Genomic DNA, 10,783 nt, shown 5'->3' on the forward strand with positions numbered 1-10,783 from the left:
GACTTGTGACCTATAAGATGTGATCAATTTTGGAGGATGTTCCATGGGCTGATGCAAAGAATGTGTATTCAGTTTTATTAGGGTGAAGTATTCTGTAGATGTCTGTTAAATCCAATTGTTGAACGGTTAAGTTTAAATCTAAAATTTCTTTGCTGAGTTTCTTATTGGAGGATCTATCCAACACTGCCAGAGGAGTTCTAAAATCTCTGACTATCATGGTGCTGGAGGAAATCAAGTTGCTCATGTCTATTAGAATCTCTCTTAAAAATTGAGGCACATTCTGGTTGGGTGCATAAATGTTAAAATTGAAATCTCATCATGTTGAGTATTACCATTAATAAATATGAAGTGACCATCCTTATCTTTCCTTACCTTTGTTGGTTTAAAGCCTATTGTATGTGTGAATAAAATTGCAACACCTGCTTTTTTCTGATTTCCATTTGCCTAAAATATAGATGAGATGAGATTCTTGTATGCAATAGATATCTGGCCTGAGTTTTTGTATCCAGTCAGCCAACCTGTGCCTCCTCACAGGACAATTTAAACCATTCACATTAATTGAGAATATTGATAAGCCTGGTAGAATTTTGGGTATCAAGTATTTCGAAAGTGCAGTAGACATTTTTAATCCTTTCACCACTATGGAAGTTGGGATTTGATAAAAAATTTCTGAGTGGGGCGGCGCCTGTGGCTCAGTGAGTAGGGCGCCGGCCCCATATGCTGAGGGTGGCGGGTTCAAACCCAGCCCCTGCCAAACTGCAACAAAAAAATAGCCGGGAGTTATGGCGGGTGCCTGTAGTCCCAGCTACTCGGGAGGCTGAGGCAAGAGAATCGCGTAAGCCCAAGAGTTAGAGGTTGCTGTGAGCCGTGTGACGCCACGGCACTCTACCCGAGGGCGGTACAGTGAGACTCTGTCTCTACAAAAAAAAAAAAAAAAAAGAATTTCTGAGTGAGTTTACTTCGTCCCCACAGACAGGGCTCTGGAGCTGACACCACCACGGTGGAGGTCGTCCCCACAGACAGGGCTCAGGAGCTGACACCACCACACGTGAGAGTCGTCCCCACAGACAGGGCTCAGGAGCTGATGCCACCATGGGTGAGAGTTGGCCCCACAGACAGGCCTCAGGAGCTGGCACCACCACACGTGAGAGTCGTCCCCACAGACAGGGCTCAGGAGCTGATGCCACCATGCGTGAGAGTTGGCCCCACAGACAGCATTCGGAAGCTGACATTACCACACATGGACGTTGTCCCCACAGATAGGGCTCAGGAGGTGACACCTCCATGCATAAGAGTGGCCCTATAGACAGGACTGGGCAGCTGGTGCACTTCCCGACACACACCTCCTGCCCCCTGTCTGCTCCATGCCCAGCATGAGCAGCCATCAATTCATTACCTCTCACTTCTTCATTGGTCAGGAACTCAGGAGGGGTTCAGTCAACCAGCTGTGGTCTGCTGCTGTAGTAGCTTGTGGCTGGCTAGGCACCTGCCTCGTGTGTCCCACAGCCTCCCTGGCGGGGCTAGTTTAAGCATCCTCACAGCATGGCCACCCATGGGCAGCTGTGACACTCTGGCTCATGGCTCCAGGGCAAGCTCTTCCGCTGGGGACAGAGACTGCAGGGCTGCTTCAGGCCTGTCCTGAGGCAGACAGCATCACTTCTGCATGTCACTTCACTGGGAGTCCCAAGAGGAGGGACAGTAGGACCCAGCTCTGGACAGGGCAGTGGGAAGGTTCTGAAGAGACCCATGAGACAGGAGTTGCTCTTGACCCTCACACTGAGAGAGCAGAGCAGAGCTGGCGAGCTGGGGGGACAGAGTGGGGTGAGAAAGCAGCCTAGTACCGCAGAGGTGAGGCAGCTCCAAGGGGACAGCAAACACACTGACAGGGCTCAGTGCATTTCAGAGCTCTGAGAATTCTCCCCCCAACCCAGACAAATAACGTAGAGAACCTCCAGGCAGTAAAGCACTCTTCAAGAGCCCAAGTCTTGTCCTCTCCTCTTCAGACATCATGTCCTTCTCTACTTGTTCCACCACTTTCTCCAGCAATTACCAGTCCCTGGGCTCAGTCCAGGCGCCCAGCTACAGTGTCCAGCCCACCAGCAGCACAGCCAGAGTCTGTGCAGGCACCAGGGGCTCAGGCTCCCAGATCTCCGTGTCCCACTCCACCAGCTTCCGGGGCGGCTGGGGGGCCGGGGGCCTGGCCACGGGGATGGCCGGGGGTCTAGCAGGAATAAGGGGCATCCAGACCAAGAAGGAGACCATGCAAGAACTGAATGACCGCCTGGCCTCTTACCTGGACAGACTGAGGAACCTGGAGACCTATAACCAGAGGCTGGAGAGCAAACTATGGAAACACCTGGAGAAGAAGGGGCCCCAGGTCAAAGACTGGGTGCAATACTTCAAGACCATCGAGGACCTAAGGGCTCAGATCTTTGCAAATTCTGTGGACAATGCCCGCATCATTCTGCAGATTGACAACGCCCTTCTTGCTGCTGATGACTTTAGAGTCAAGTATGAGACAGAGCTGACCACACACCAGTCTGTGGAGAGCGACACCGATGGGCTCCACAAAGTCATTGATGACTCCAATGTCACTCGACTGCTGCTGGAGTCAGAGATCGAGGCTCTCAAGGAGGAGCTGCTCTTCATGAAGAAGAACCACAGGAGGAAGTCAAAGTCCTACCAGCCCAGATTGCCAGCTCTGGGTTGACTGTGGAAGTAGAAGCCCCCAAATCCCAGGACCTGGGCAAGATCATGGCAGACATGCAGGCCCAGTATGATGAGCTGGCTCAGAAGAACCAAGAAGAGCTGGCCAAGACCTGGTCCCAGTAGACTGAGGAGAACACCTCAGTGGTCACCTCACAGTCTGCTGAGGTCGGAGCTGCTGAGACAATACTCACAGAGCTGACACATACAGTCCAGTCCTTGGAGATCAAACTGGACTCCATGAGAAATCAGAAGTCCAGATTGGAGGACAGCCTGAGGGAGGTGGAGGACCGCTACGCCTTGCAGATGGAGCAACTCAATGGGGTCCTGCTGCATTTGGAGTCAGAGCTGGCACAGACCCGGGCAGAGGGGCAAGGCCAGACCCAGGAGTATGAGGCGCTGCTGAATCTCAAGGTTGAGCAAGAGGCTGAGGTCGCCACCTACCGCCACCTGCTAGAAGACAGGACGGACTTCAACCTTGGTGGTGCCCTGGACAGCAACTCCATGCAAACCATCCAAAAGACCACCACCCACAGAACAGTGGACAGCAACGTGGTGTCCGAGACCCACGACACCAAATTTCTGACACTGAGGAAGTAGAGCAGTGTGCCCTTATACCAATAAAGAGTTCAGAGGTCACTGGAAAAAATAAAGTACTCTTCAAGGCAGGAGTGTGTCATTTGGGGCAGGGGACAACTGTCAACAGCACTTCCTAGGAGAACACGCTGCCATAATAGGAATGCCCCACATCTGCCCTGTCCTGTATAGGAGCCACAGGCTACCTGCAGTGCTGAGCCCTTATATGTGGCTAACAAAACTGAGGAACTGGATTTTACTTTTTATTTTACTGTAATTAATTTTAATTTTAATTTAGGTAGCCATATTTTCTAATAGCTACCAAGTACCTCAGACAACAAGCCAAAAGGAGAGAAAAGTGCAAAAGATGGCCCACCAGAAGCCCACCTCACCACTGAGACAGCTCTCTGTTCTCCCCCAACTCACCTTGCAAGAGGAAGAAGAGAGGGCTGCCTCAGTTCAACATGCTTCTAGAAGAGCAAATGCAATTAAAGAAATGAACAAAACTGGCGGGGTGTTGTGGCTCACACCTGTTATCCCAGCACTCTGGGAGGCTGAGGGGGGTGGTGCCCAGGAGTTTGAGGTTGCTGTGAGCTAGGCTATAGCACTCTACCCAGGATGACAGAGAGAAACTCTGCCTCAAAAAAAAAAAAAAAGAAGAAGAAGAAGAAAGAAAGAAAGAAAAAAAAAGAAGGTGTATGTAGATTAGAAAGAAGAAGACAAATTTATCTTCAAAAATAGTAGCATGGTATTATTGACTAAACCAAGAGTATATTATAAATGTCATAGCACAAAAATAAGTAAGTGAAGTGATGATTATGTAAATAGTTGGATTTAAGCATTCCACATTGTATATCAAATCAATGTGGGGTATATCACATTGTACCCCATAAATGTATACAGTTATGATTTAATAAAAATTAAGTAAAAAAAGGCTTGGCACCTGTAGCACAGTGGTTACCATGCCAGCCACATACGCTGAGGGTAGTAGGTTCAAATCCAGCCTGGGCCAGCTAAGCAACAATAAAAACTGCAAGAAAAAATAGCCAGGCGTTGTGGCAGGTACCTGTAGTCCCAGCTACTTGGGAGGCTGAGGCAAGAGAATCGCTTAAGCCCAAGAGTTTGAGTTTGCTGTGAGCTGTGACGCCACTGCACTCTACCCAGGGCGACATAGTGAGACTCTGTCTCAAAAAAATAAATAAATAAAGATTTACAAGATATTAGAACAATAAGTAAATGCACCAATGTATTAATGTAATGTAATTAAGGATTAATTAATGTATCAAAATGGATATCTTTCTTTTATTTAAAATATAAAGTTAAAATTATAATGAAAGAAAAGAGCTCATTCTCAACAGAAACTGAAAATATAAATGCTAGAAAAAAATCTTAAGAAATGTGAAGGCTTTACCTGAAGAAAACTACAAAGTTAAACTAAGACATAAAATAAGACAGAATAATTGGAGAGTCATATATTCGTATTGAATAGGAAGACTTAAAAGTTGCAAAGACGTCAATCCTCTCTGAATCAAAATTCTAATTGAAAATTTTGACAAAAAGACTCAATTGAACTTGACAAAAGTATTCAAAATATGAATAGATACATCAGTGGGAGAGAAGAGAGAAGGCAGAAATAGGCCCACGAACATGTGGAGGGTTAAATAGCTGATAAAAATGGCATGAACAGGGTGGCACCTATGGCTCAAAGGAGTAGGGCACCAGCCCCATATACCGGAGGTGGCAGGTTCAAACCCAGCCCTGGCCAAAAACTGCAAAAAAAAAAAAAAAAATGGCAAGAACACTGCAGAATGATGGGTTGTTTAATAAATAATACTGGGATAAACATGTGTAACCACTGGGAAAAAATAAATCTCCACTTTCTTATACTTAAAAAATCTAAAAGCACCAAACTTTAAATATCAAAAATGAATCTAAAAAATACAACAGAAGTACCCTTCTGGTCCTGTAACCCTTAGTCCACAGGCACAAGAACTTAAAGAGCAAGAGGAAGTGAAAGGAAAATTACGGCAAGGAAACAGATAAAAGAAATCACTCATGAGGAAGAATCAGCAGAAAACTCCAGGCAACATGAAGAACCAGTCTAGAACAACCCCACCAAGGGACCATGAGGTAGCTACTGCAGAGGATTCCACCAGTATAGAAATGTTAGGAATGACAGAAAGGGAATTTAGAATACACATGTTGAAAACAATGAAAGAAATGATGGAAACAATTAAGGAAATTGCTAATAAAGTGGAAAATAACCAAAAGGAAATCCAAAAACAGAATCAAATCAGAGATGAACGATATGAAGAATATAAAAAGGATATAGCAGACCTGAAGGAACTGAAACAGTCAAGTAGGGAACTTAAAGATACAATGGAAAGTATCAGCAACAGGTTAGACCATGCACAAGAAAGAATTTCAGAGGTAGAAGACAAAGTTCTTGAGATAACTCAGACAGTAAAAGAGGCAGAAAAGAAGAGAGAGAAAGCAGAACGTTCACTGTCAGAATTATGGGACTTTATGAAGCGTTCCAACATACGAGTTATAGGAATTCCAGAAGGGGAAGAAGAATGCCCCAGAGGAATGGAAGCCATACTAGAGAATATTATAAAAGAAAATTTCCCAAACATCACCAAAGAGTCTGACACACTGCTTTCAGAGGGATATCGGACCCCGGGTCGCCTCAACTCTAACCGAGCTTCTCCAAGACACATTGTGATGAACCTGTCCAAAGTCAAGACAAAAGAAAAGATTCTGCAAGCTGCCAGGAGTAAGCGCCAGTTGACCTACAGGGGCAAATACATCAGAGTGACCGCAGACTTCTCTAATGAAACTTTCCAAGCAAGAAGACAATGGTCATCTACCTTTAATCTACTTAAACAGAACAATTTCCAGCCCAGAATTCTGTACCCTGCTAAGCTAAGCTTCAGAATTGATGGAGAAATCAAATCATTTACGGATATACAAACATTGAGGAAATTTGCCACAACAAGACCAGCTCTACAGGAAATACTTCAACCTGTTCTGCACACTGACCACCACAATGGATCAGCAGCAAAGTAAGAATTCAGAAATCAAAGGACAGAACCTAACCTCCACACTGATGCAAAAGATAAAACTAAGCAATGGACTGTCACCAAATAAGATGAATAGAATTCGTCACACACTTATCAATTATCTCCATAAATGTTAATGGCTTGAATTCCCCACTGAAGAGACATAGATTGGCTGACTGGATTAAAAAACACAAGCCATCCATTTGCTGTCTGCAAGAAACACACCTGGCTTCAAAAGACAAATTAAAGCTCCGAGTCAAGGGTTGGAAGACAATTTTTCGGGCAAATGGAATTCAGAAGAAAAGAGGAGTTGCAATCTTATTTTCAGATACATGTGGATTTAAAGCAACTAAAGTCAAAAAAGACAAAGATGGTCACTTTATATTGGTCAAGGGAAAACTACAACAAGAAGACATTTCAATTCTAAATATTTATGCACCTAATTTAAATGCTCCCAGATTCTTGAAGCAGACCTTACTCAGTCTGAGCAATATGATATCTGATAATACCATCATAACAGGGGACTTTAACACACCTCTTACAGAGCTGGACAGATCCTCTAAACAGAAATTAAACAAAGATGTAAGAGATTTAAATGAGACCCTAGAACAACTATGCTTGACAGACGCATATAGAACACTCCACCCCAAAGATAAAGAATATACATTCTTCTCATCACCCCATGGAACATTCTCCAAAATTGATCATATCCTGGGACACAAAACAAATATCAACAGAATCAAAAGAATTGAAATTTTACCTTGTATCTTTTCAGACCATAAGGCACTAAAGGTGGAACTCAACTCTAACAAAAATGCTCGACCCCACCCAAAGGCATGGAAATTAAACAATCTTCTGTTGAATAACAGATGGGTGAAGGAAGAAATAAAAGAGGAAATCATTAACTTCCTTGAGCATAACAACAATGAAGACACAAGCTACCAAAACCTGTGGGATACTGCAAAAGCAGTTTTGAGAGGAAAATTCATCGCTTTAGATGCCTACATTCAAAAAACAGAAAGAGAGCACATCAACAATCTCACAAGAGATCTTATGGAATTGGAAAAAGAAGAACAATCTAAGCCTAAACTCAGTAGAAGAAAAGAAATATCCAAAATCAAATCAGAGATCAATGAAATTGAAAACGAAAGAATCATTCAGAAAATTAATGAAACAAGGAGTTGGTTTTTTGAAAAAATAAATAAAATAGATAAACCATTGGCCAGACTAACGAGAAATAGAAAAGTAAAATCTCTAATAACCTCAATCAGAAACGATAAAGGGGAAATAACAACTGATCCCACAGAGATACAAGAGATCATCTCTGAATACTACCAGAAACTCTATGCCCAGAAATTTGACAATGTGAAGGAAATGGATCAATATTTGGAATCACACCCTCTCCCTAGACTTAGCCAGGAAGAAATAGACCTCCTGAACAGACCAATTTCAAGCACTGAGATCAAAGAAACAATAAAAAAGCTTCCAACTAAAAAATGCCCTGGTCCAAATGGCTTCACTCCAGAATTCTATCAAACCTTCAAGGAAGAGCTTATTCCTGTACTGCAGAAATTATTCCAAAAAATTGAGGAAGAAGGAATCTTCCCCAACACATTCTATGAAGCAAACATCACCCCGATACCAAAACCAGGAAAAGACCCAAACAAAAAGGAGAATTTCAGACCAATCTCACTCATGAATATAGATGGAAAAATTCTCAACAAAATCCTAGCCAATAGATTACAGCTTATCATCAAAAAAGTCATTCATCATGATCAAGTAGGCTTCATCCCAGGGATGCAAGGCTGGTTTAACATACGCAAGTCCATAAACGTTATCCACCATATTAACAGAGGCAAAAATAAAGATCACAGGATCCTCTCAATAGATGCGGAAAAAGCATTTGATAAAATCCAGCATCCTTTTCTAATTAGAACACTGAAGAGTATAGGCATAGGTGGCACATTTCTAAAACTGATTGAAGCTATCTATGACAAACCCACAGCCAATATTTTACTGAATGGAGTAAAACTGAAAGCTTTTCCTCTTAGAACTGGAACCAGACAAGGTTGTCCTCTGTCACCTTTACTATTCAACATAGTGCTGGAAGTTCTAGCCAATACAGTTAGGCAAGACAAGGAAATAAAGGGAATCCAAATGGGAGCAGAGGAGGTCAAACTCTCCCTCTTTGCTGATGACATGATCTTATACTTAGAGAACCCCAAAGACTCAACCACAAGACTACTAGAAGTCATCAAAAAATACAGTAATGTTTCAGGATATAAAATCAATGTCCACAAGTCAGTAGCCTTTGTATACACCAATAACAGTCAAGATGAGAAGGTAATTAAGGACACAACTCCCTTCACCATAGTTTCAAAGAAAATGAAATACCTAGGAATATACCTAACGAAGGAGGTGAAGGACCTCTATAAAGAAAACTATGAAATCCTCAGAAAGGAAATAGCAGAGGACATTAACAAATGGAAGAACATACCATGCTCATGGATGGGAAGAATCAACATTGTTAAAATGTCTGTACTTCCCAAAGCTATCTACCTATTCAATGCCATTCCTATCAAAGTACCTACATCGTACTTTCAAGATTTGGAAAAAATGATTCTGCGTTTTGTATGGAACCGGAAAAAAACCCATATAGCTAAGGCAGTTCTTAGTAACAAAAATAAAGCTGGGGGCATCAGCATACCAGATTTTAGTCTGTACTACAAAGCCATAGTGGTCAAGACAGCATGGTACTGGCACAAAAACAGAGACATAGACACTTGGAATCGAATTGAACACCAAGAAATGAAACTAACATCTTACAACCACCTAATCTTTGATAAACCAAACAAGAACTTACCTTGGGGGAAAGACTCCCTATTCAATAAATGGTGTTGGGAGAACTGGATGTCTACATGTAAAAGACTGAAACTGGACCCACACCTTTCCCACTCACAAAAATTGATTCAAGATGGATAAAGGACTTAAATTTAAGGCTTGAAACAATAAAAATCCTCAAAGAAAGCATAGGAAAAACACTGGAAGATACTGGCCTGGGGGAAGACTTCATGAAGAAGACTGCCATGGCAATTGCAACAACAACAAAAATAAACAAATGGGACTTCATTAAACTGAAAAGCTTCTGTACAGCTAAGGAGACAATAACCAAAGCAAAGAGACAACCTACACAATGGGAAAGGATATTTGCATATTTTCAATCAGACAAAAGCTTGATAACTAGGATCTATAGAGAACTCAAATTAATCCACATGAAAAAAGCCAACAATCCCTTATATCAATGGGCAAGAGACATGAATAGAACTTTCTCTAAAGATGACAGACGAATGGCTAACAAACACATGAAAAAATGTTCATCATCTCTATATATTAGAGAAATGCAAATCAAAACAACCCTGAGATATCATCTAACCCCAGTGAGAATGGCCCACATCACGAAATCTCAAAACTGCAGATGCTGGCGTGGATGTGGAGAGAAGGGAACACTTTTACACTGCTGGTGGGACTGCAAACTAGTACAACCTTTCTGGAAGGAAGTATGGAGAAACCTCAAAGCACTCAACCTAGACCTGCCGTTCGATCCTGCAATCCCATTACTGGGCATCTACCCAGAAGGAAAGAAATCGTTTTATCATAAGGACACTTGTACTAGACTGTTTATTGCAGCTCAATTTACCATTTCCAAAATGTGGAAACAGCCTAAATGCCCACCAACCCAGGAATGGATTAACAAGCTGTGGTATATGTATACCATGGAATACTATTCAGCTATTAAAAAAAAATGGAGACTTTACATCCTTCGTATTAACCTGGATGGAAGTGGAAGACATTATTCTTAGTAAAGCATCACAAAAATGGAGAAGCGTGAATCCTATGTACTCAATCTTGATATGAGGACAATTAATGACAATTAAGTTTAGGGGGGGGAAGCAGAAAGAGGGATGGAGGGAGGAGGGTGGGGCCTTAGTGTGTGTCACACTTTATGGGGGCAAGACATGATTGCAAGAGGGACTTTACCTAACAACTGCAATCAGTGTAACTGGCTTATTGTACCCTCAATGAATCCCCAACAATAAAAAAAAAAAAAAAATACAACAGAAGAAAATGTGGTAATTTTTTTTTTTTTTAATCTCAATGTAAGCAATCTTACTAAGCATGACATAAAACCCAGAAGCCAGAATGGAAAAGCCTGGCTGATCAGTCTAAAGTGCAACACGTTAGTCCAGAAAAAATGCTCATACAAATTGAGAAAAACTTACAACACAGTAGAAAAATGGACAAAGTAGATGGCCAGGCAATTTACCTAAAAATAAATTCAAATGTCCCTCTCCAAAATAAAGACACATGAGAAAAAGCCCAATTTTACTACTAATGAGAAAAACACAAATTAAATTAGCATAATTATGTTTACCACCTCT

The 10,783-nt window shown here is 42.2% G+C and overlaps 1 pseudogene; it reads left to right on the forward strand.

Moving 5' to 3' along the window:
* Positions 1–2,008: 2,008 nt before the first annotated feature.
* LOC128592390 (keratin, type I cytoskeletal 18-like) lies at positions 2,009–3,306 on the forward strand (annotated as a pseudogene).
* The last annotated feature ends 7,477 nt before the right edge of the window (positions 3,307–10,783 follow it).

Source organism: Nycticebus coucang, chromosome 8 (genome assembly GCF_027406575.1).
Source record: "Nycticebus coucang isolate mNycCou1 chromosome 8, mNycCou1.pri, whole genome shotgun sequence".
Taxonomy (NCBI): domain Eukaryota; kingdom Metazoa; phylum Chordata; class Mammalia; order Primates; family Lorisidae; genus Nycticebus; species Nycticebus coucang.